Source organism: Danio rerio, chromosome 17 (genome assembly GCF_049306965.1).
Source record: "Danio rerio strain Tuebingen ecotype United States chromosome 17, GRCz12tu, whole genome shotgun sequence".
In the NCBI taxonomy this organism is placed as follows: domain Eukaryota; kingdom Metazoa; phylum Chordata; class Actinopteri; order Cypriniformes; family Danionidae; genus Danio; species Danio rerio.
Genome location: NC_133192.1, coordinates 32552080 through 32577983, shown reverse-complemented (window position 1 = coordinate 32577983; position 25904 = coordinate 32552080). Strand labels below are relative to the sequence as shown.

The 25904-nt window shown below is 38.5% G+C and overlaps 12 non-coding genes across 12 annotated transcripts; all 12 read left to right on the top strand.

Annotated features, from left to right (window-relative positions):
• Positions 1-15963: 15963 nt before the first annotated feature.
• On the top strand, positions 15964-16036 carry trnav-aac (transfer RNA valine (anticodon AAC)). Its single transcript has one exon. It is a non-coding gene; the product is annotated as a tRNA-Val (tRNA).
• Positions 16037-16825: 789 nt separating this feature from the next.
• On the top strand, positions 16826-16898 carry trnav-aac (transfer RNA valine (anticodon AAC)). The gene has a single exon. It is a non-coding gene; the product is annotated as a tRNA-Val (tRNA).
• Positions 16899-18124: 1226 nt separating this feature from the next.
• Positions 18125-18197, top strand: trnav-cac (transfer RNA valine (anticodon CAC)). The gene has a single exon. It is a non-coding gene; the product is annotated as a tRNA-Val (tRNA).
• A 279-nt stretch (positions 18198-18476) lies between these two features.
• Positions 18477-18549, top strand: trnav-uac (transfer RNA valine (anticodon UAC)). Its single transcript has one exon. It is a non-coding gene; the product is annotated as a tRNA-Val (tRNA).
• Positions 18550-19524: 975 nt separating this feature from the next.
• trnav-uac (transfer RNA valine (anticodon UAC)) lies at positions 19525-19597 on the top strand. Its single transcript has one exon. It is a non-coding gene; the product is annotated as a tRNA-Val (tRNA).
• A 279-nt stretch (positions 19598-19876) lies between these two features.
• On the top strand, positions 19877-19949 carry trnav-uac (transfer RNA valine (anticodon UAC)). The gene has a single exon. It is a non-coding gene; the product is annotated as a tRNA-Val (tRNA).
• A 964-nt stretch (positions 19950-20913) lies between these two features.
• Positions 20914-20986, top strand: trnav-uac (transfer RNA valine (anticodon UAC)). The gene has a single exon. It is a non-coding gene; the product is annotated as a tRNA-Val (tRNA).
• A 2012-nt stretch (positions 20987-22998) lies between these two features.
• trnav-cac (transfer RNA valine (anticodon CAC)) lies at positions 22999-23071 on the top strand. Its single transcript has one exon. It is a non-coding gene; the product is annotated as a tRNA-Val (tRNA).
• Positions 23072-24037: 966 nt separating this feature from the next.
• trnav-cac (transfer RNA valine (anticodon CAC)) lies at positions 24038-24110 on the top strand. The gene has a single exon. It is a non-coding gene; the product is annotated as a tRNA-Val (tRNA).
• A 720-nt stretch (positions 24111-24830) lies between these two features.
• trnav-aac (transfer RNA valine (anticodon AAC)) lies at positions 24831-24903 on the top strand. The gene has a single exon. It is a non-coding gene; the product is annotated as a tRNA-Val (tRNA).
• Positions 24904-25009: 106 nt separating this feature from the next.
• Positions 25010-25082, top strand: trnav-cac (transfer RNA valine (anticodon CAC)). Its single transcript has one exon. It is a non-coding gene; the product is annotated as a tRNA-Val (tRNA).
• A 604-nt stretch (positions 25083-25686) lies between these two features.
• On the top strand, positions 25687-25759 carry trnad-auc (transfer RNA aspartic acid (anticodon AUC)). The gene has a single exon. It is a non-coding gene; the product is annotated as a tRNA-Asp (tRNA).
• The last annotated feature ends 145 nt before the right edge of the window (positions 25760-25904 follow it).

The following is a 25904-nucleotide window of genomic DNA, read 5'->3' as shown; positions in this document are numbered from 1 at the left end:
AAAAACACTTTAATAGGTAAAATACAAGCGATGATGATGAGAGGCAAATCTGGAAAAGTCAAAAGATCTATTAAAAGATCAGTTGTGAAGTTGAATTTGTATCATGTCTGTTGATTCAACTACTTTACACTAAATGTTGTGGGATTTTTGTGTGCCTTTAGCAGTTTTGGAGAGGTACTGGAGAAGATTTTAAATTTTGCTTTGTGCAAACAGGCACTTTCAAAGTAAGAAAATCAAAGGATATGAGCAACGTCTTACAAATGTTTGTGGAAATTTGGTTTCAAAAGCGCTTTAGGCCTACTTGAACAGCATGCAAATGTTTTTAGTGTATGACGCTATGATGCTAACCAGTAGCGAGTCAACCCCCTCAAACACCCCCATCAAGTTAGCCCCCTTTAATATGTTAACAGTAAGTGCAGAATATAGTGCATTATTTTTGCATCCCCATTTTAAGCAATTTTCACATTAAATTTAAAGCAATATTACCTAAAAACCTTTAGTTGGTGATGCTTAACTTTTTGAGTATTCTATCAAATGGTTTTGCTCAAATTTATTGGTTGGTGTAACACAATATTTTAACCAGTTTTTGTTTTAAAATGTAAAATTGCAAAAATGTAAAAAAAAATGTACTGTTTTAATAGAAACAACTGCTCAAAAACAGTTTAAAGAGTATTCCTATAAGTAGCGTTTAAAGCTGTGCTTGTCAAACATTTATGACCACCAAAAAAGAAAACAAAATATTATAAATATAACATACATTACTTGGTGTCACGGTGATGTAGTGGGTAGCACAATTGCCTCACAGCAAGAAAGTCACTGGTTAGAGCCCTGGCTGCATCAGTTGGTGTTTTTGTTTGGAGTTTGCATGTTCTCCCTGTGTTGGCGTGGGTTTCCTCCGGGTGCTCTGGTTTCTCCCTCAAAAGTCCAAAGATGTCATGCAGTACAGGTTAATTGGGTAGGCTAACTTGCTACAAGTCATTTGAAAATGAACAAAATTAACTACATTCACAAACTAGGTAACGTGTAATCAGCTTCTCAGGGTTCTCAGACAGGTACACAATCAGACATCAATATCACCACATTTCGGAGAATGTCCACACTGTGAGTGCAAATAGAACAAATATATAAATAAATTGTAATATTTTAAAAAGCACTGCATGGTAATGCTAGTGAACATCTAAGATTTCAATGCTAAAAAAGGTAAGCAGAGGCAATGCAGTGGTGCAGTAGGAAGTGCTGTTGCCTCACAGCAAGAAGGTTGCTGGTTTAAGCCTTGGCTGGGTCAGTTGGTGTTTCTGTGTGGAGTTTGCATCTCCCCGTGTTTGTATGGGTTTCCTCCAGGTGTTTCAGTTTCCCCCACAGTCCAAAGATATGTGGTACATGTGAATTGGGTAGGCTAAATTGTCTTTAGTATGAATGAGTGTGTGTGTGTTTCCCACAGATGGGTTGCGGCTGGAAGGGCATCCGTTGCATAGAAACATGTGCTGGATAAGTACATAATGTGTAATGGCAGTTCATTCTGCTGTTGTGACCCCAGATTAATAAAGGTACTAAGCTGATGTGCAACGGACGGTGATGGCTGCTCAGTAAAACGCGCTCCGCTTCAGATGTCCTTTTGCGGTATAAAGTTTCCTGTGGAGATTTAAATTGAGGTTTTAAGAATTTGTTTTTGTTAAGAGGTGTCAGAGATGGCATCCAAACGAGAATTGCTACACTCACCCTCCAGAAAACAATCTAAAGATGACGAACGCCTTCATGACGCCATTGCCGAGATGCTCGAAAAACAACTGTGCGCTATAAAGCTAAGCATGTATGCGATTGTTTGGGAGGAAATTAAAAGGATTTCTACACGTCTTAACACCCTGGAAAATGATGTCAAAGTGGTCGGCGACAGACTGGATTACATGCAAACCACAGTGCGCAATATTAAAAAGGATTCGATCGCCAACACGTTGCATGTGGAGGGGCTACAGGAGAAGCTATGGCTTTATGAAGACAAGGAAGGATGAAATAATCTAAGATTGGTGGGCTTACCTGAAGGTGCGGAAAGCAGCAATGCAATTCAGTTCTTGCAGACCCAGATTCCTAAGTGGCTGCCGGCCTTACAAGGGAAGGTGATTGGGTTTGAACGCGTACTTCCTTCTTGTTATACCGAGCGGTGGTTAAAGTGTTTCCGTGAGGAAATTCTCTTCAAAACCCCCACAGATCTGGAAAAGTTCGTCTCATCGGCAAATGCTGACATTCCAATGGGAGAAAAGCGGACAACGCCATCCACTGACTAAATTTTGCCTCATAGAAAGGGTGCTTACTACATATTTCGAGTAGGTAGGAATGTATGTTTTTTTTCTGATCTGGACATTTGATTAAGCGGAACATGGGTTCCTGGGTTTAGCCGCGCAGCTCGAGCGCATGGCCTCGAAATTGTTTATTTTCCAGGTAGGTAAGAGAGACTGTATTTTCTCTCTGCAGGCTGCCATTGATATTTTTTTCATTTGGTTTTTATTTAAATTAATCATTACATTGTTGTTATCAGGGTTTGCTTTTTCTTATTATATAGTCAATTTGATGGTTCACTGGGGTGACATTCTTGATGTCTTACATGTGTGCTATCAATGGATTTAAAATGATCAGTTTATCTGTTAAGTGTTTAATCTATGTCGTTCCGTTATGAATGATATCATTGTGATATGGTGGAATATCAATGCCTTGAATTCACCGGTAAAGAGAATAAAATGCCTGGATTATTTACATCGTAAGAGAGCCAATATAGCTCTTATACAAGAATCCCACTTCAGGGCCTCAGATGTTGCTCGTTGTCAAAATAGGCATTTTAAAATTATAGCCACCTCAACTTACGCTATAGCGCTTCGAGAGGACTGCTAATACTTCAGCATAAATTTCCTTTTATAATAGAGAAATCAGGGAGCGATGATCATGGTTGGATCACTTATGTTTTGGGATCATGGAATTATTAAAAAATAGTTTTTGTTTCAGTCTATGCTCTAAATAAATTTGATGCAATTTTTTCCCCTTTGCTTACCAAGCTCTTCCTCAGTTTTGGTGACTACAATCTGGTGGTGGGTGTGGATGCTAATGCAGTCGTCAATCCCTCTATTGATAAGTCTCTTTCCGCTCAGGTACACAGTGACCAGGCTACACTGGCATTAAATGAGCTTGTTTTGTGTAATGACTTGTGTGATATCTGGAGGATGAAGAATGAAAATTGTAGGGACTATACCTTTTATTCTTCCCGACCCAAGACCTTTACGAGAATAGATTATATGCTTATATCAAAATATTTTATTCAGAGTGTAAATAACAGGTATTCTTCCTATGCTGTTTCAGACCATACGGCAGTAATTTGTAATTTGTCACCCCCTACAGGATCTCAAAGGACAAAAAGGTGGCGCTTTAACACAAGTCTGCTACTGAAAGATGATTTGGTGAAACAGTTACGAGATAATCTGACCATGTTTCATTCAGAAAACTCCAGTTCAGCGGTTAATCCACAGATTTTATGGGAAACAACCAAGTGTTTTCTGAGAGAGAACTGTATATCATTTGCGTCCTATGAGCACTGTGCAACGTCCGACAGATCACACTTTTATGTGTTTCTCTTCTTTTTTATTCTTTTATATCACATTTGATGTTTTTATGTTGTTATTTTTTTAATCATTTTTATTATTTGTTTTTATTTTTCTTATACTTGTTTCTTTTATTCCTGTTTATGTAAAGCACTTTGAATTGCCACTGTGAATGAAATGTGCTATATAAATAAACTTGCCTTTCCTTGCCTATGAGCACAGATCTAAAACTAAAGAATAAAATTATTTAGAAAAACAAATTGAAATAATAGAGAAAGACTTAAATGAAACTTTTTCAGAACAGAAGAGCAGGATTTTAGGAAATCTAAAATCTGATTGCAAGGCAATTTTATTAAGAAAGGCAGAATTTTTGATCCATCGCACCAAACCGCAGAACGACCCACTAAACTATTAGCTTTACGGCTGAAACATAACGAGGCAATGTCTTCAATAACAGCCAATAAGGATAGTATGGGCATCCTGCATAGTGCTCTGGACAAGGTGAATGCTACATTCAAGAACTTCTATGGGCATCTTTACAATTCTGAGGTGGGGGTAGAGGATCAACAAAGTATTGAAATTATATGAAAATCAAATCTCCCTTGCCTAAGTGATGAGCAACAGAAATTTTTAGAATCTCCAATTGATTTAAGTGAATTAAAAGAAGCTCTAGTCAATAAAGGAAAGGACCCGGGCCTAGATGGTCTACCCCCAGAGTTGTATTTGGTGATATGGGACTAGTTAGGACCACTCCTTCTAAATTCCTTAAATTTTGCAATAGATACAGGTTGTTATCACAGAGATCAGAATACTGCCCTTATCTCCCTGATTTTGAAAAAAGGGAAGGACCCTCTTAGTTGCTCTAGTTACAGGCCGATTTCACTAATCTGTACAGACACAAAGGTTTACGCAAAAGTTCTAGCCCGCCGTTTAGATTAGAATAGAATAGAATAGTGGTTGACTCCCTTAAAATCTGGTATGATGTTTGCAAATTCATTGGATGTGGCAACAAATTTACAAAAGAATCCCAGTTTGGAAAAATTTTCATTTACAATCTGGAGGAAAGCCCTTTATATTTAAGCCATGGTCAGATCAAGGTATTTTTGTGTTGGGCGATATCTTTGACAACCAGGGCTTGAGGTCTTTCCAGGATTTAAAAGAAGGTTACAATCTCCCTGGAAATTCCTACTATCTGTTTTTAAGGCGGAGTAGTGCAATGCGTGCTTATGGAGTTCCGTGGAACTGTAATTTGGACAATCATCCATTGTGGGACTGTGTGAATTTCTCTCAGTCACGAGGAGCAATCTTATGCATTTATAACAAACTGCTTAACTATGACTCTGTTGCACTCTCCATCATCACAATATGCGAAAAGGAACTGGCCTCTTACCAACTGAATTGGGACTGGATATGGGAAAGTATCCAGATGATGTCTAAGAATCCTGCCCATCAACTTATACACTATAAACTGATCCACAAGGCTTATGCAACTCTGTGCTACACCACATGAAGTGGTTACCCCTTTTTGTACATTGTGTAATTCAAACTCTGTGGGGACATTAATGCATTTGTTTTTGGAATATCCACTTATCAGTACATTTTGGGGTAAGGTATTTCAAACTATCTCAGAATTGTGTGAGGTGTTTATTTCTAAATATCAATATTTGTTTATTGAATAATGATTATGATCTAAACTTAAACACTTCCCAACACAGGATATTTCATACTGCACAAACTGCAGCCAAGAAGGTTATATTTAAAATATGGCATGAACCCACATTCCCAGCGGATAAAATGAGGCTTATTGAACTAAAAAATATTGCGCTGTTAGAACCTTCAACAGCAAGAAATAACAGAGCTAAACCCCATACAATCAAAGCATGGTCTGTTTTTATTGAGAAAATGTCTTATATAATTAGTTAATTCTCACCCTAGAGCTTTTCTTTTTCTGTGTATTGTTTTTCATTTCCTATTTTATTGTTTTTATTTTACTATTAGTATTATTTTTAATTTCTTTATGTATTTTTATTTTATGCAAACCATGGCTTGTATATAGTTGTTGCTAGATATGTATGCTGGCTTTGTTCTGCAATAAATAAATAATCACAAAAAAATTATAATAATAAAATAAAGGGATTGAGCTGAAAATAAAAAGAATGAATTCCTGCTCCAGCAATTTCATTACATCACAGATTTTGCATCCTGTATTTCCTCCCTTTTTGTGAAATAAAGGGAGGAGCTGTTCAGTGTAATTGTCCAAATTTTAAATAAAGCTAGACTCCACATCAGCAGTCGTGAACCCTTTGAATTCTTCTTTGGAAAAAAAAAGAAAATTAACAAATTGTATACTTTCATTTTTAATTAAATCGAAAAAACAATAAAAAAAATCACAATACTTAATATACATAATATGGCGCAAGGCGTGACGCAATTGTTATTAGCTAGTTTCAGCTTGGCGCAAGAGTCATTTTGACATTTTGCGCCAAGCTGTTTAAATAGCAAATGCATTTGCACTCATATGTGCGACCATAGGCGTTCTGGTCTAAAAAAGCAGGCGTGTTTTGGCGCGTTGCTGGCGCGTTGATATTTTGAGAAACTGTAATAGTCTTTTCTTTAGACCAGAACAAACCCGGTCTAAAGTCGGGCGCAGAGTGCGCCTTGCTTACACACTGCTTTTATACACAAGATGTAGAGCAATACGCAAATATATTTACATATAAAAAAGAATTAAAATATTAAGGATATATATAAATATAATAATTATATTATTATATATAATAAAGATATATATATAGGTATATATATATATATATATATATATAAAGGTATATATATATATGTAAACTAAACCTCTAAACTTCTTTTCAAAATACAATAATAAACTAACACAATACACTATGTCTAACAAAACACTGTAAACATGTTTCAAAATGACATAATTGTTCAAAACACTAACACATGTTCTCTTTCAACAGAAACATTTAGTCAATCAGAAAACACTGACAATAAAAACACTGTCATCAGCTGACTTTACAGAAACTGCATTACAGTTTTTTACCATTGCTATGACACTTTTTTTCAATACATTTAACAAGTTTCCTAAACTCTTAACACAGTTTGCACAACATCCGTCTTCGTGAGCTGTACAATTACAGTTTTTTTACAATGGCTATGACAGTTTTTTCAATACATTTAACAAGTTTGCTAAACTCTTAACGCATATATATATATACAGGGAATATATTTGTGATTCAATTGACAGTATGAACAGCTGTTCACTTTGGCTTTAGCCTATATAGGTTCTGTTTAGAACATAGTGTTATCTGTTCTGACATACTGTGTGAAAGCATTGGTAAATTGGACTGTAAAATTACATTGTTTTGGTTTTGGTTGAGTTTGTGTTTACAGTTTTTTACAATTGCTATGACACTTTTTTCAATACATTTAACAAGTTTCCTAAACTATTAACATGGTTAGCACAACATCTGTCTTCGTGGGCTATACAATTAACACATTTCTTGTTGCTTTGACACAAAATGCATCCAGTTACAGTTTTTTACAATGGCTATGACACTTTTTTCAATACATTTAACAAGTTTGCTAAACTCTTAACGCAGCAACACACCTAAAATACACAATTGACAAAACAGTTAATTTTATGCTCAAAATCACATATTGTAAACTAAACCTCTAAACCATTTTTTAAAATACAATAATAAACGAACACACTACACCATGTCTAACAAAACACTGCAAACATGTTTCAAAATGAAATTATTGTTTAAAACTCTAACACATGTTCTCTTCCAACATAAACATTCAGTCAATCAGAACACACTGACAATAAAAACACTATCATCAGCTGACATTACAGAAACTCCATTAGTTTATGTGTCAGCTCTGCCCTTATATTTGAAGTCTCGTTACAGTCTCGTTACAAATGCATGCATTTTCTTTCGTTTACGGCAAAAATTCTATACAAAACGAAGAAAAAAATTGCTTTATAAAATTTACAGTTTATGTAAAAAAAAATACAGACACAGAATTTCTGCAGTACAGACTTTTTTGCAGAAGGACATCACTGCAAACAGAAAGAGCACCACAATTATAATAAAATAACAAAGTAATCTTCTATACTGCCCGGTCTTTTGCCACATGTTCTCATCCACATTATACTTGATATCTTCTGTGGCCCGGCACGGTAACTGTGGCCCTTTGGCCTATTATGTTTTTCCTACGGCGACATCCCCAGCCTTGTCAACATTGAAAATTTCATGTGGTACTTGATTGGCCTCAAACTTCATGACTCTCTGAAAGTAATTAGACACAGTGTATGCAAATGCTGTACTGTATATGTACTGTATGTACTAATGAACTCCAGGTTTAAAGAGTGTGTATAGTGTATAGTACAGTAGTAATAGTGTATAGTACAGTAATGACTGTATTGCATAATCTTACATGGACGTATTGGTGACAGAGTTCTTTGATGCGCTCACTGTTCCTTTCAAAAACCTCAAGAGTCCTCTATTAGAACATATGATCATGTGATTGGAAAAACCAAAACAAGACATAAGTGTGCTTTCTAGATGGGAATCAGCTGTCATATATATATATATATATATATATATATATATATATATATATATATATATATATATATATATATATATATATATGAAAGACTCATATTGCAGTTTATATATATATATATATATTTTTTTTTTCAGTTGCCAATGAGAAACAGCATATTGCGATTATATAAATAAATAAAGATATATATATATATATATATATATATATATATATATATATATATATATATATATATATATATATATACATTTATTTATTTATTTATATAACTGCAATATGCTGTTTCTCATTGGCAATTGAATAAAATATAAGGAATATATTTGTGTTTCAATTCACAATTAGAACAGCTGTTCACTTTGACTTTATCCTATATAATTTCTGTTTAGAACATGGTGTTATTTGTTCTGACATACTGTGCTAAAGCATTTGTAAATTTGACTGTAAAATTACATTGTTTTGTTCTTGGTTGTGCTTGTGTGTAAAAGAAGTTAAAGCATTTTAAATTTGTGTTAACTGGATACATTTTGTGTCAAAACAACAAGAAATGTGTTAATTGTATAGCCCACGAAGACAGAGGTTGTGCTAATTGTGTTAAGAGTTTAGGAAACTTGTTAAATGTATTGATAAAAGTGTCACAGCAATTGTAAAAAACTGTAACACCAATTTAAAATGCTTGAACTTCTTTTACACACAAACTCAAACAAAACCTAAACAATGTAATTTCACAGTCCAATTTACCAATGCTTTCACACAGTATGTCAGAACAGATAACATCATGTTCTAAACAGAACCTTTATAGGCTAAAGCCAAAGTAAATATTGTCAATTGAAACACAAATATATTTCCTGTATGTATGTATATATATATATATATATATATATATATATATATATATATATATATATATATATATATATATATATATATACACACACACACACACACACACACACACACACACATACATCAACTCACATGATCATACTGTATGTTCTAGGCCTTATGAGGTTTTTGAAAGGAACAGTGAGCACATTGCAGAACTCCGTCACCAATACGTGGTTATGCAATACAGTCATTACTTTACTATGCACAGTGTGTTTTGCAGTAACCTACTCTATAAACCTGGAGTTCATTAGTACATACATTAGTTATAGTACAGTGAACCATTTACACTGTGTCTAATTACTTTTAGAGAGTCATGAAATTGGAGGTCAATCAAGTACCACATGGAATTATCTATGTTGACGAGGCTGGCTTCAACTTGGCGAAAAGGCATCGCCATAGGAGAAACATAACAGGCCAAAGAGCCATCGTTACCATGCCGAGCCAGAGAAGAAGTCGGGCAAATGCAGAAGACCAGGCAGAATAGAAAATTATTTAGTTTTTTATTATAATTGTGTAGCTTTTTCTGTTTGTATATCTTGCAGTGATGTCCTTTTGCAAATAAAGTCTACTGCACCAATTCTGTGTCTGTAGTTTTTTTTTAAACTGTACATTTTATAAAAAAAAATTTTTCTTTATTTTTGTATTGAACTTTTGCAGTAAAAAAAGAAAAGAAAATGCATTTACAAACAAACAAACACAAATGTAAATGTAGAGAGCCTTATAATATAAGGGCAAAGCTGACACATAAACTAATGCAGTTTCTGTAAATTTAACTGATGATAGTGTTTTTATTGTCAGTGTGTTCTGATTGACTGAATGTTTCTGTTGAAAGAGAACATGTGTTTGTGTTTTGAACAATTATGTCATTTTGAAACATGTTTGTAGTGTTTTGTTAGACATGGTGTAGTGTGTTCGTTTATTATTGTATTTTGAAAAGTAGTTTAGAGGTTTAGTTTACAATGTGTGATTTTGAGCATAAAATTAACTGTTTTGTCAATTGTGTGTTTTAGGTGTGTTGCTGCGTTAAGAGTTTAGCAAACTTGTTAAATGTATTGAAAAAACTGTCATAGCCATTGTAAAAAACTGTAATAGAAGTTCAAGCATTTTAAATTGGTGTTAACTGGATGCATTTTGTGTCAAAGCAACAAGAAATGTGTTAATTGTATAGCCCACGAAAACGGATGTTGTGCTAACCGTGTTAAGAGTTTAGGAAACTTGTTAAATGTATTGAAAAAAGTGTCATAGCAATGGTAAAAAACTGTAAACCTGGAGTTCATTAGTACATACAGTAGATATACAGTACAGCATTTGCATACACTGTGTCTGATAACTTTCAGAGAGTCATGAAGTTGGAGGCCAATCAAGTACCACATGAAATTTTCTATGTTGACGAGGCTGGGGATTAGAGATGCGCGGATGGGCTATTATTTCATCCGCAACCGCATGACAAAATTCATCATCCGTTCGCCATCCATCCGCACTAACATTTTTGACCAATTTTTAAAACCGCACCCGCCAGCCATCTGCTGATTGGGCTCTTTATTTGAATGGCTTATTCCTTTTTATTATTAAATGAATGTTTCTTTATTGATCATTATAGAACAGAGAATGACTTTAATGTAGACATGCAGTTAATCCAAACGTGCAAGTCATTAATTGAAGACGCTTTGAAGTGACGCTAAAGATACGAGGACGTGTCTTTTCACTTGATTCGATTCCTCGGTCCTTGAGTCTTTTCCTTGCGTCCTTCCCTCATATCCCGGTGGGGTGGAAACACGAGGAAAGAAAGCAAGGAAAGGAAACGAGGATGCACAAATAAGAAATGAGAAGCACCCGAGCTCTCAGAATATCAGAAGTGAACTCCGTCTCCAATCGGCGCACAGGGACAAAAGTAAATAAATAGCCTAAATTAAACGCACTGTACTATACAACTTTTTTATTGTAGCCTAATAGAAAACGCATTGACACATCATTTCAACATGCTGCTATTTAGTCTACTACTAAATGCCTATTTCACTTTATTTTTTAGTAAATAGATAGAATAATAAGTCATTTACATTATAGCCTAATAATGTTTACATTTGTAATTGTCCATAGCAACCTCAAAAACGTACCTGATTGCCTTGCACATCTAATTAATGGGCACAGTTTTTTGACTATTTTTTAATTTATTTATCTTTTATTTTTTGCTGTGGATGTTATTGAGCTTGTAGAAATCGGAAACAACACCAGTTCTGCGACAAGATGAACCTTTACTGATATCCCTATTAGACATTGCCTATTTTATATGCCAAAAGAAACAACAGGCAGTAAAAAAATATTAACATAAATATCTTACAGTTTTTTACAATAGCTATGACAGTTTTTTCAATACATTTAACAAGTTTGCTATACTCTTAACGCAGCAACACACCTAAAACACACAATAGGCAAAACAGTTAATTTTATGCTCAAAATCACACATTGTAAACTAAACCTCTAAACTTCTTTTCAAAATACAATAATAAACGAACACACTACACCATGTCTAACAAAACACTGCAAACATGTTTCAAAATTACATAATTGTTCAAAACACAAACACATGTTCTCTTTCAACAGAAACATTCAGTCAATCAGAACACACTGACAATAAAAACACTATCATCAGCTAAAAGTACAGAAACTGCATTATTTTATGCGTCAGCTCTGTCCTTATATTTTAAGACTCTACATTTTCATTTTGTTTGGTTTAGTAAATGCAGGCATTTTCTTTCTTTTACTGCAAAAATTCAATACAAAAATAAAGAAATAAATTGCTTTATAAAATTTACAGTTGATGTAAAAAAAAAAAATACAGACAAAGGATTGCTGCAGTACAGACTTTATTTGCAAAAGGACATCACTGCAAGATATACCAACAGAAAAAGCACCGCAATTATAATTAAAAAACAAAATAATTTTCTATTCTGCCTGGTCTTCTGCATTTACCCGACTTCTTCTCTGGCTTCATTATGTTATTACAGTTTTTTACAATGGCTATGACAGTTTTTTCAATACATTTAACAAGTTTGCTAAACTCTTAACGCAGCAACACACCTAAAACACACAATTGGCAAAACAGTTAATTTCATACTCAAAATCACACATTATAAACTAAACCTCTAAACTACTTTTCAAAATACAATAATAAACGAACACACTACACCATGTCTAACAAAACACTGTAAACATGTTTCAAAATGAAATTATTGTTCAGAACACTAACACATGTTCTCTTCCAACAGAAACATTCAGTCAATCAGAAAACACTGACAATAAAAACACTATCATCAGCTAAAATTACAGAAACTGCATTAGTTTATGTGTCAGCTCTGACTTATATTTGAAGTCTCGTTACAGTTTTGTTTCGTTGGGTTACATAAATGCAGGCATTTTCTTTTGTTTACAGCAAAAATTCTATACAAAACGAAGAAAAAAAATTGCTTTATAAAATTTACAGTTTATGTAAAAAAAATACAGACACAGAATTTCTGCACTACAGACTTTTTTTGCAGAAGGACATCACTGCAAACAGAAAAAGCACCACAATTATAATAAAATAACAAAGTAATCTTCTATACTGCCCTGTCTTTTGCCACATGTTCTCATCCACATTATACTTGATATCTTCTGAGGCCCGGCACGGTAACTGTGGCCCTTTGGCCTATTATGTTTTTCCTACGTCGACATCCCCAGCCTTGAAAATTTCATGTGGTACTTGATTGGCCTCTAACTTAATGACTCTCTGAAAGTAATTAGACACAGTGTATGCAAATGCTGTACTGTATATGTACTGTTTGTACTAATGAACTCCAGGTTTAAAGAGTAGTTTACTGCAAAACACACTGTGTAAAGTACAGTAATGACTGTATTGCATAATCTTACATGGACATATTGGTGACAAAGTTTTTTGATGCGCTCGCTGTTCCTTTCAAAAACCTAGAGTCCTCTATTAGAACATATGATCATGTGATTGGAAAAACCAAAACAAGACATGAGTGTGCTTTCTAGATGGGAATCAGCTGTCATATATATATATATATATATATATATATATATATATATATATATATATATATATATATATATATATATATATATATATATATATATATATATGAGAGACTCATATTGCAGTTTTATATATATATATATATATATATATATATATATATATATATATATATATATATATATACATTTATTTATTTATTTATATAACCGCAATATGCTGTTTCTCATTGGCAATTGAATAAAATACAGGGAATATATTTGTGTTTCAATTCACAATTAGAACAGCTGTTCACTTTGACTTTATCCTATATAATTTCTGTTTAGAACATGGTGTTATCTGTTCTGACATACTGTGTTAAAGCATTTGTAAATTTGACTGTAAAATTACATTGTTTTGTTCTTGGTTGTGCTTGTGTGTAAAAGAAGTTAAAGCATTTTAAATTTGTGTTAACTGGATGCATTTTGTGTCAAAACAACAAGAAATGTGTTAATTGTATAGCCCACGAAGACGGATGTTGTGCTAACTGTGTTAAGAGTTTAGGAAACTTGTTAAATGTATTGATAAAAGTGTCGTAGCAATTGTAAAAAACTGTATGTTTCTCCTACGGCGACGCCTTTTCACCAAGTTGAAGCCAGTCTCGTCAACATAGATATTTTCATGTGGTATTTGATTGACCTCCAACTTCATGACTCTCTAAAAGTAATTTGACACAGTGTAAATGGTTCACTGTACTATAGCTAATGTATGTACTAATGAACGCCAGGTTTATAGAGTCGTTTACTGAAAAACACACTGCATAAAGTAATCACTGTATTGCATAACCTTATGTGGACGTATTGGTGATGGAGTTCTGCAATGTGCTCATTGTTCCTTTCAAAAACCTTTTTTAGAACATACAGTATGATCATGTGATTTGAAAAATCTCAACACATGAGTGTGCTTTCTAGATGGGAATCATGTTCATATGGGAGCTGTCATATATATATGTGTGTGTGTGTATACATTCATATATACAGGGAATATATTTGTGTTTCAATTGACAATATGAACAGCTGTTTATTGTGGCGGCTTTAGCCTATATAGGTTCTGTTTAGAAAATAATGTTATTTGTTCTGACATACTGTGTGAAAGCATTGTTAAATTAGACTGTAAAATTACATTGTTTTGGTTTTGGTTGAGTTTGTGTGTAAAAGAAGTTCAAGCATTTTAAATTTATGTTAACTGGATGCATTTTGTGTCAAAGCAACAAGAAATGTGTTAATTGTATAGCCCACGAAGACGAATGTTGTGCTAACCGTGTTAAGAGTTTAGGAAACTTGTTAAATGTATTAAAAAAAGTGTCATAGCAATTGTAAAAAACTGTAATGTAGGCATAGGCTATAGTCGCATGCTTTGGCAAACAGTTGAAATTTTTTTTAATAAAAACGTCATATCGTGCCTAAGCCTTGTAGGCTCAGTCACACCAACAATTAGAAATTAAATTAGAAAAATAGATTTGCCATCCCTCTTTGAGCGAACATAAAGTCTGACTAGGCTAAGTGCATGTATGACAAGTGCCCCAATAACCCATGGACTTAGGATTATCCCCATTCCCCTCAAACTTGAAGCATAACGAAATACTACGCCAGTTGCGACAAAGAAATTCTGGCAAAATAACCTTAGCCTCGAAACGTAAAAGCGAGGCCAACATGTCTAGAATAGAATAGGCTAAACCAATATGAACGTAAAATTATCAGCTGACCGAACTCAAAAGTTTATATTGAACATATGTGTAGCCTAAATAACATAGGCTAATTGGTTTAATGTGCCTGACCTTAGGTCTAGTTTGATTTTTTCTTGGCACAATGCAGGAATAAAATAGCATCTACAGTGTCAGGATTCAGACGGGAGCGCCTGCATAGCCAATATGATGCGCCCTGCTGCACTGAAGAAGCGCTCGCTCGCAGCACTTGTTGCTGAAATGCATAGAGTTCTCTTGGAAAGGTGCTGTAGTCGTGGGAATGACTGGCCTTATTTCTCCCAAAAGGAAGTAGATTTTCCTCTGCTGATCCGTCTATACGGAAGTTTGTAGAGGAATACTTCTGTACTTCATCCAGAATTAGTGTATCCGATTCCTCCTCCCATTCTTTGAAGTCAGTCCTAGGCTTTTTCATTGGTGCGCCAGCTATGCCTATACAAACAGTACAACCGCCCGCCACCCGCCCGAATTTAATTAAAATATTATTTTTTCGTAACGTCATACGCCCGATCCGCGGTTTATCCGTGGAGTCCACGGCTATAACCGCCAACTGCGCATCTCTACTGGGGATGTCGCGATAGGAAAAACATAATAGATCAAAGGGCCACAGTTACCGTGCCGGGCTATAGAAGATATCAAGTGTAATGTGGAAGAGAACATGTGGCAAAAGACCAGGCAAAATAAAAAAATTACTTTGTTATTTTATTATAATTGTGGTGCTTTTTCAGTTTGCAGTGATGTCCTTTTGCAAATAGAGTCTATACTGCAGCAATTCTGTGTCTGTATTTTTTTAAGATAAACTGTAAATTTTATAAAGCAATTTTTTTCTTTGTTTTTGTATAGAATTTTTGCAGTAAAAGAAAGAAAATGCCTGCATTTACTAAACCGAACGAAACAAAACTGTAGAGAGACTTCAAATATAAGAGCAGAGCTGACACATAAACTAATGCAGTTTCTGTAAAGTCAGCTGATGACAGTGTTTTTATTGTCAGTGTGTTCTGATTGACTGAATGTTTCTGTTGAAAGAGAACATGTGTTAGAGTTTTGAACAATTATTTCATTTTGAAACATGTTTACAGTGTTTTGTTAGAAATGGTGAATTGTGTTCGTTTATTATTATATGTGTGGTTTCTGTAGTGTAGTGGTCATCACGATTGCCTAACACGCGAAAGGTCCTCGGTTTGAAACCGAGCAGAAACAACCTCTGGCTTTTATGACAATTGTCAAATCATGCTTCTGTTCAGCACTGATGTTGCCTGAAAACATTCTTTCTGCAAAGCGCTGTGAGGCTAGAAGTTTGAATGCTACTCAGTGTTTACCTGCCCTGGTTCTGTTGCAAACTTGCGTAAATTCTGATTTCTTTCAGCTTTGTGTTGTGCATGAGCAGGTGGCCAGTGCGTTTGCTGGCCCTTCACGGTGCAGACCGCACAAGACAGTTCTATAAAAATTACTTTAAAAACTTGAAGCTGCAACATTGTGATTTTCCGTAGTGTAGTGGTTATCATGTTTGCTTTACATGCGAAAGGTCCCCTGTTCGAAACTGGGTGGAAACATACATTTGGCAGACTCTTTTGAGCAAAGCGACTTACAATAGAGGAGTTATTCAGCGTACTCGGAAGAGAGTGGAACAGTGAATTATATCATTGTGGAAAGTAGTGAACAGACTCTCTGCGATGGCACCACAAGATGGTGCTCACACCCCAACCGGAGGCTCCTGTCATTATCACTATGACTTTGCATGCGGAAGGGTTCCTGTTAGAAACTGTGGCGAAGTATGCAGATTTGCTTTCATGCACATTCTTAGTTGGCTCTCTGCTCACTCGATGATTCTCGCTACAAAGTCCTTCCTCCGAGCGAGGCAAACGACGTGTATGCTAAAACCGGCAGGGAGCTTGTCACACTGAGTATGCTTTGTCCGCTTGATCGACAAACGCAGACTCCTTGTTTTATCTTGGGAGGGCTAACTTGCCTGTTAAAACCACCTGTGTGGTTTCTGTAGTGTAATGGTCATCACGTTTGCCTAACAAGCGAAAGGTCCTCGGTTCGCAACTGAGCAGAAACAGTGCTCTGCTTTTTGGCGAGAAATGATAACATTAAATAACGCCTTAGGAACGATTGTCAAAAGGCACCCAATCCAAAAGGGCATCTGCTTCCTGCAGTGGTGCAAGTTTCCGTAGTGTAGTGGTTAACACGTTCGCCTCATACACTAAAGGTCCCCAGTTCGAAACTTGGTGGAAACAACGTCTAACTTTTATGACAATTGGTAATTTATGCTTCTGTTGATTACTGACGTTGCCTGAAAACATTCTTTCTGCAAAGCGCTGTGAGGCCATTAAAAGGACCTGTGGTCTTTCTGTAGTGAAGTGGTCATCGTGTTCGCTTGACACGCGAACGGTCCAAAACATTGTGGAAAGTAACAAACAGACTCTCTGCGATGGCACCACAAGATGGTGCTCACACCCCAACCGGAGGCTCCTGTGGTTATCACTATGACTTTGCATGCGGAACGGTTCCTGTTAGAAACTGGGGCGAAGTATGCAGATTTGATTTATGCACATTCTCAGTTGGCTCTCTGCTCACTGGATGATTTTTGCTACAAAGTCCTTGCTCCGAGCGAGGCAAACAACGTGTATGCTAAAACCGGCAGGGAGCTTGTTACACTGAGTATGCTTTGTCCGCTTGATCGACAAACGCAGACCCCTTGTTTTATCTTGAGAGGCCTAACTTGCCTGTTGAAAAGAACTGTGGGTGTCTGTAGTGTAGTGGTCATCGAGTTTGCTTGACATGCGAAATGTCCACGGTTCATAACCGAGCAGAAACAGTGCTCTGCTTTTTGGCGAGAAAATGAAAGCATCAAATGCGCCCAAAAGAACAATTGTCAAAAGGTACCTAATCCAAAATGGTATCTGCTTCCTGCATTGGTGCAAGTTTCCGTAGTGTAGTGGTAATCACGTTCGCTTCACACGTGAAAGGTCCCCAGTTGGAAACTGGGTGGAAAGAACCACTGGCTTTTATGACAATTGGCAAATCATGCTTCTGTTCAGCATTGACGTTGCCTGAAAACATTCTTTCTGCAAAGCGCTGTGAGGCCATTAAAAGGACCTGTGGGGTTTCTGTAGTGAAGTGGTGATCATGTTTGTTTGACACGCGAAGGGTCCATGGCTTGAACCCGAGCAGAAACAGTGCTCTGCTTTTTGGCGAGAAAATGATAGCATCAAATGCGCCCAAAGGAACGATTGTCAAAAGGTACCTAATCCAAAAGGGTATCTGCTTCCTGCATTGGAGCAAGTTTCCGTAGTGTAGTGGTTATCACGTTCGCCTCACACGCGAAAGGTCCCCAGTTCGAAACTGGGCGGAAACATCCTCTGTCTTTTATGACAATTGTCAAATCACGTTTCTGTTCAGCACTGACGTTGCCTGAAAATATTCTTTCTGCAAAGCGATGTGAGGCTAGAAGTTTGAATGCTACTCAGTGTTTACCTGCGCTGGTTCTGTTGCAAACTTGCGTAAAATCTGATTTCTTTCAGCTTTGTGTTGTGCATGAGCAGGTGGCCAGTGCGTTTGCTGGCCCTTCATGGTGCAGACCGCACAAGACAGTTCTGTAAAAATTACTTTAAAAACTTGAAGCTACAATATTGTGGTTTCCGTAGTGTAGTGGTTATCATGTTTGCTTTACACGCAAAAGGTCCCCTGTTCGAAACTGGGCGGAAACATACATTTGGCGGACTCTTTTGAGCAAAGCGACTTACAATAGAGGAGTTATTCAGCGTACTCGGAAGAGTGTGGAACAGTGAATTATATCATTGTGGAAAGTAGTGAACAGACTCTCTGCGATGGCACCACAAGATGGTGCTCACACCCCAACCGGAGGCTCCTGTGGTCATCACTATAACTTTGCAAGCGGAACGAATCCTGTTTGAAACTGGGGTGAAATATGCAGGTTTGCTTTTATGCACATTCTCAGTTGGCTCTCTGCTCACTCGATGATTCTCGCTACAAAGTCCTTCCTCCGAGCGAGGCAAACGACGTGTATGCTAAAACCGGCAGGGAGCTTGTCACACTGAGTATGCTTTGTCCGCTTGATCGACAAACGCAGACCCCTTGTTTTATCTTGAGAGGCCTAACTTGCCTGTTGAAAAGACCTGTGGGTGTCTGTAGTGTAGTGGTCATCGAGTTTGCTTGACGTGTGAAAGTTCCACGGTTCGTAACCGAGCAGAAACAGTGTTCTGCATTTTGGCGAGAAAATGAAAGCATCAAATGCGCCCAAAAGAACAATTGTCAAAAGGTACCTAATCCAAAAGGGTATCTGCTTCCTGCATTGGTGCAAGTTTCCGTAGTGTAGTGGTAATCACGTTCGCTTCACACGTGAAAGGTCCCCAGTTGGAAACTGGGTGGAAAGAACCACTGGCTTTTATGACAATTGGCAAATCATGCTTCTGTTCAGCATTGACGTTGCCTGAAAACATTCTTTCTTCAAAGCGCTGTGAGGCCATTAAAAGGACCTGTGGGGTTTCTGTAGTGAAGTGGTGATCATGTTTGTTTGACACGCGAAGGGTCCATGGCTTGAACCCGAGCAGAAACGGTGCTCTGCTTTTTGGCGAGAAAATGATAGCATCAAATGCGCCCAAAGGAACGATTGTCAAAAGGTACCTAATCCAAAAGGGTATCTGCTTCCTGCATTGGAGCAAGTTTCCGTAGTGTAGTGGTTATCACGTTCGCCTTACACGCGAAAGGTCCCCAGTTCGAAACTGGGCGGAAACATCCTCTGTCTTTTATGACAATTGTCAAATCACGTTTCTGTTCAGCACTGACGTTGCCTGAAAATATTCTTTCTGCAAAGCGCTGTGAGGCTAGAAGTTTGAATGCTACTCAGTGTTTACCTGCCCTGGTTCTGTTGCAAACTTGCGTAAAATCTGATTTCTTTCAGCTTTGTGTTGTGCATGAGCAGGTGGCCAGTGCGTTTGCTGGCCCTTCATGGTGCAGACCGCACAAGACAGTTCTATAAAAATTACTTTAAAAACTTGAAGCTACAATATTGTGGTTTCCGTAGTGTAGTGGTTATCACGTTTGCTTTACACGCAAAAGGTCCCCTGTTTGAAACTGGGCGGAAACATACATTTGGCGGACTCTTTTGAGCAAAGCGACTTACAATAGAGGAGTTATTCAGCGTACTCGGAAGAGCGTGGAACAGTGAATTATATCATTGTGGAAAGTAGTGAACAGACTCTCTGCGATGGCACCACAAGATGGTGCTCACACCCCAACCGGAGGCTCCTGTGGTCATCACTATGACTTTGCAAGCGGAACGAATCCTGTTAGAAACTGGGGCGAAATATGCAGATTTGCTTTTATGCACATTCTCAGTTGGCTCTCTGCTCACTGGATGATTCTTGCTATAAAGTCCTTGCTCCGAGCGAGGCAAACAGCGTGTATGCTAAAACCGGCAGGGAGCTTATCACACTGAGTATGCTTTGTCCGCTTGATCGACAAACGCAGACCCCTTGTTTTATCTTGAGAGGCCTAACTTGCCTGATGAAAAGACCTGTGGGTGTCTGTAGTGTAGTGTTCATCGCGTTTGCTTGACATGCGAAAGGTCCACGGTTCGTAACCGAGCAGAAACAGTGTTCTGCTTTTTGGCGAGAAAATGAAAGCTTCAAATGCGCTCAAAAGAACAATTGTCAAAAGGTACCTAATCCTTAAGGGTATCTGCTTCCTGCATTGGCGAAAGTTTCCGTAGTGTAGTGGTTATCACGTTCGCCTCACACGTAAGAGGTCTCCAGTTCGAAACTGGGGGGAAACAACCTTTGGCTTTTATGACAATTGTCAAATCATGCTTTTGTTCAGCACTGACGTTGCCTGAAAACATTCTTTCTGCAAAGCGCTGTGAGGCTAGAAGTTTGAATGCTACTCAGTGTTTACCTGCCCTGGTTCTGTTGCAAACTTGCGTAAAATCTGATTTCTTTCAGCTTTGTTGTGCATGAGCAGGTGGCCAGTGCGTTTGCTGGCCCTTCACAGTTCAGACCGCACAAGACAGTTCTATAAAAATTACTTTAAAAACTTGAAGCTACAACAATGTGGTTTCCGTAGTGTAGTGGTTATCACATTTGCTTTACACGCAAAAGGTCCCCTGTTCGAAACTGGGAGGAAACATATGTTTGGCGGACTCTTTTGAGCAAAGCGACTTACAATAGAGGAGTTATTCAGCGTACTCGGAAGAGCGTGGAACAGTGAATTATATCATTGTGGAAAGTAGTGAACAGACTCTCTGCGATGGCACCCCAAGATGGTGCTCACACCCCAACCGGAGGCTCCTGTAGTCATCACTATGACTTTGCAAGCGGAACGAATCCTGTTAGAAACTGGGGCAAAATATGCAGATTTGCTTTTATGCACATTCTCAGTTGGCTCTCTGCTCACTGGATGATTCTTGCTATAAAGTCCTTGCTCCGAGCGAGGCAAACAACGTGCATGCTAAAACCGGCAGGGAGCTTGTCACACTGAGTATGCTTTGTCCGCTTGATCGACAAACGCAGACCTCTTGTTTTATCTTGAGAGGCCTAACTTGCTTGTTGAAAAGTCCTGTGGGTGTCTGTAGTGTAGTGTTCATCGCGTTTGCTTGACATGCGAAAGGTCCACGGTTCGTAACCGAGCAGAAACAGTGTTCTGCTTTTTGGCGAGAAAATGAAAGCTTCAAATGCGCTCAAAAGAACAATTGTCAAAAGGTACCTAATCCAAAAGGGTATCTGCTTCCTGCATTGGTGCAAGTTTCCGTAGTGTAGTGGTTATCACGTTCGCCTCACACGTAAGAGGTCTCCAGTTCGAAACTGGGGGGAAACAACCTCTGGCTTTTATGACAATAGTCAAATCATGCTTCTGTTCAGCACTAACGTTGCCTGAAAACATTCTTTCTGCAAAGCGCTGTGAGGCTAGAAGTTTAAATGCTACTCAGTGTTTACCTACCCTGGTTCTGTTGCAAACTTGCTTAAATTCTGATTTCTTTCAGCTTTGTTGTGCATGAGCAGGTGGCCAGTGCGTTTGCTGGCCCTTAACAGTTCAGACCGCACAAGACAGTTCTATAAAAATTACTTTAAAAACTTGAAGCTTCAACAATGTGGTTTCCGTAGTGTAGTGGTTATCACGTTTGCTTTACATGCAAAAGGTCCCCTGTTCGAAACTGAGCGGAAATATATGTTTGGCGGACTCTTTTGAGCAAAGCGACTTACAATAGAGGAGTTATTCAGCGTACTCGGAAGAGCGTGGAACAGTGAATTATATCATTGTGGAAAGTAGTGAACAGACTCTCTGCGATGGCACCACAAGATTGTGCTCACACCCCAACCGGAGGCTCCTGTCATTATCACTATGACTTTGCATGCGGAAGGGTTCCTGTTAGAAACTGGGGCGAAGTATGCAGATTTGCTTTCATGCAAATTCTTAGTTGGCTCTCTGCTCACTCGATGATTCTCGCTACAAAGTCCTTCCTCCGAGCGAGGCAAACGACGTGTATGCTAAAACCGGCAGGGAGCTTGTCACACTGATTATGCTTTGTCCGCTTGATCGACAAACGCAGACCCCTTGTTTTATCTTGAGAGGCCTAACTTGCCTGTTGAAAAGACCTGTGGGTGTCTGTAGTGTAGTGGTCATCGAGTTTGCTTGACGTGTGAAAGTTCCACGGTTCGTAACCGAGCAGAAACAATGTTCTGCATTTTGGCGAGAAAATGAAAGCATCAAATGCGCCCAAAAGAACAATTGTCAAAAGGTACCTAATCCAAAGGGGTATCTGCTTCCTGCATTGGTGCAAGTTTCCGTAGTGTAGTGGTAATCACGTTCGCTTCACACGTGAAAGGTCCCCAGTTGGAAACTGGGTGGAAAGAACCACTGGCTTTTATGACAATTGGCAAATCATGCTTCTGTTCAGCATTGACGTTGCCTGAAAACATTCTTTCTTCAAAGCGCTGTGAGGCCATTAAAAGGACCTGTGGGGTTTCTGTAGTGAAGTGGTGATCATGTTTGCTAGACACGCGAAGGGTCCATGGCTTGAACCCGAGCAGAAACAGTGCTCTGCTTTTTGGCGAGAAAATGATAGCATCAAATGCGCCCAAAGGAACGATTGTCAAAAGGTACCTAATCCAAAAGGGTATCTGCTTCCTGCATTGGAGCAAGTTTCCGTAGTGTAGTGGTTATCACGTTCGCCTCACACGCGAAAGGTCCCCAGTTCGAAACTGGGCGGAAACATCCTCTGTCTTTTATGACAATTGTCAAATCACGGTTCTGTTCAGCACTGACGTTGCCTGAAAATATTCTTTCTGCAAAGCGCTGTGAGGCTAGAAGTTTGAATGCTACTCAGTGTTTACCTGCCCTGGTTCTGTTGCAAACTTGCGTAAAATCTGATTTCTTTCAGCTTTGTGTTGTGCATGAGCAGGTGGCCAGTGCTTTTGCTGGCCCTTCATGGTGCAGACCGCACAAGACAGTTCTATAAAAATTACTTTAAAAACTTGAAGCTACAATTTTGTGGTTTCCGTAGTGTAGTGGTTATCACGTTTGCTTTACTCGCAAAAGGTCCCCTGTTTGAAACTGGGCGGAAACATACATTTGGCGGACTCTTTTGAGCAAAGCGACTTACAATAGAGGAGTTATTCAGCGTACTCGGAAGAGCGTGGAACAGTGAATTATATCATTGTGGAAAGTAGTGAACAGACTCTCTGCGATGGCACCCCAAGATGGTGCTCACACCCCAACCGGAGGCTCCTGTGGTCATCACTATGACTTTGCAAGCGGAACGAATCCTGTTAGAAACTGGGGCGAAATATGCAGATTTGCTTTTATGCACATTCTCAGTTGGCTCTCTGCTCACTGGATGATTCTTGCTATAAAGTTCTTGCTCCGAGCGAGGCAAACAGCGTGTATGCTAAAACCGGCAGGGAGCTTATCACACTGAGTATGCTTTGTCCGCTTGATCGACAAACGCAGACCCCTTGTTTTATCTTGAGAGGCCTAACTTGCCTGTTGAAAAGACCTATGGGTGTCTGTAGTGTAGTGGTCATCGCGTTTGCTTGACATGTAAAAGGTCCACGGTTCGTAACCGAGCAGAAACAGTGTTCTGCTTTTTGGCGAGAAAATGAAAGCTTCAAATGCGCTCAAAAGAACAATTGTCAAAAGGTACCTAATCCAAAAGGGTATCTGCTTCCTGCATTGGTGCAAGTTTCCGTAGTGTAGTGGTTATCACGTTCGCCTCACACGCAAAAGGTCTCCAGTTCGAAACTGGGGGGAAACAACCTCTGGCTTTTATGACAATTGTCAAATCATACTTCGGTTCAGCACTGACATTGCCTGAAAACATTCTTTCTGCAAAGCGCTGTGAGGCTAGAAGTTTGAATGCTACTCAGTGTTTACCTGCCCTGGTTCTGTTGCAAACTTGCGTAAATTCTGATTTCTTTCAGCTTTGTGTTGTGCATGAGCAGGTGGCCAGTGCGTTTGCTGGCCCTTCACAGTGCAGACCGCACAAGACAGTTCTATAAAAATTACTTTAAAAACTTGAAATTACAACAATGTGGTTTCCGTAGTGTAGTGGTTATCACGTTTGCTTTACACACGAAAGGTCCCCTGTTCGAAACTGGGTGGAAACATACATTTGGCGGACTCTTTTGAGCAAAGCGACTTACAATAGAGGAGTTATTCAGCGTACTCGGAAGAGCGTGGAACAGTGAATTATATCATTGTGGAAAGTAGTGAACAGACTCTCTGCGATTGCACCACAAGATGGTGCTCACACCCCAACCGGAGGCTCCTGTGATTATCACTATGACTTTGCCTGCGGAACGGTTCCTGTTAGAAACTGGTGCGAAGTATGCAGATTTGATTTATCAAACGACGTGTATGCTAAAACCAGCAGGGAGCTTGTCACACTGAGTATGCTTTGTCCGCTTGATCGACAAACGCGGACCCCTTGTTTTATCTTGGGAGGGCTAACTTGCCTGTTAAAAGCACCTGTGTGGTTTCTGTTGTGTAATGGTCATCACGTTCGCCTAACACGTGAAAGGTCCTCGGTTCGTAACCGAGCAGAAACAGTGCTCTGCTTTTTGGCGAGAAAATGATAGCATCAAATGCGCCCAAAGGAACGATTGTCAAAAGGTACCTAATCCAAAAAGGTATCTGCTTCCTGCATTGGTGCAAGTTTCCGTAGTGTAGTGGTTATCACGTTCGCCTCACACGCGAAAGGTCTCTAGTTCGAAACTGGGCGGAAACAACCTCTTTCTTTTATGACAATTGTCAAATCATGCTTCTGTTCAGCAGAAATAGTGTTCTGCTTTTTGGCGAGAAAATGATAACATTAAATAACACCTAAGGAACGATTGTCAAAAGGCACCCAATCCAAAAGGGCATCTGCTTCCAGCATTGGTGCAAGTTTCCGTAGTGTAGTGGTTAACACGTTCGCCTCATACACTAAAGGTCCCCAGTTCGAAACAGGTCTGAAACAACGTCTAGCTTTAATGACAATTGGTAATTCATGCTTCTGTTGATTACTGACGTTGCCTGAAAACATTCTTTCTGCAAAGCGCTGTGAGGCCATTAAAAGGACCTGTGGGGTTTCTGTAGTGAAGTGGTCATCATGTTCGCTTGACACGTGAACGGTCCATAACATTGTGGAAAGTAACAAACAGACTCTCTGCGATGGCACCACAAGATGGTGCTCACTACAAAGTCCTTCCTCCGAGCGAGGCAAACAACGTGTATGCTAAAACTAGCAGGGAGCTTGTAACACTGAGTATGCTTTGTCCACTTGATCGACAAACGCGGACCCCTTGTTTTATCTTGGGAGGGCTAACTTGCCTGTTAAAAGCACCTGTGTGGTTTCTGTAGTGTAACGGTCATCACGTTCGCCTATCATGCGAAAGGTCCTTGGTTCAAAACCGAGCAAGAACAGTGCTCTGCTTTTTGGCGAGAAAATGATAACATTAAATAACACCTTAAGAACGATTGTCAAAAGGCACCCAATCCAAAAGGGCATCTGCTTCCAGCATTGGTGCAAGTTTCCGTAGTGTAGTGGTTAACACGTTCGCCTCATACA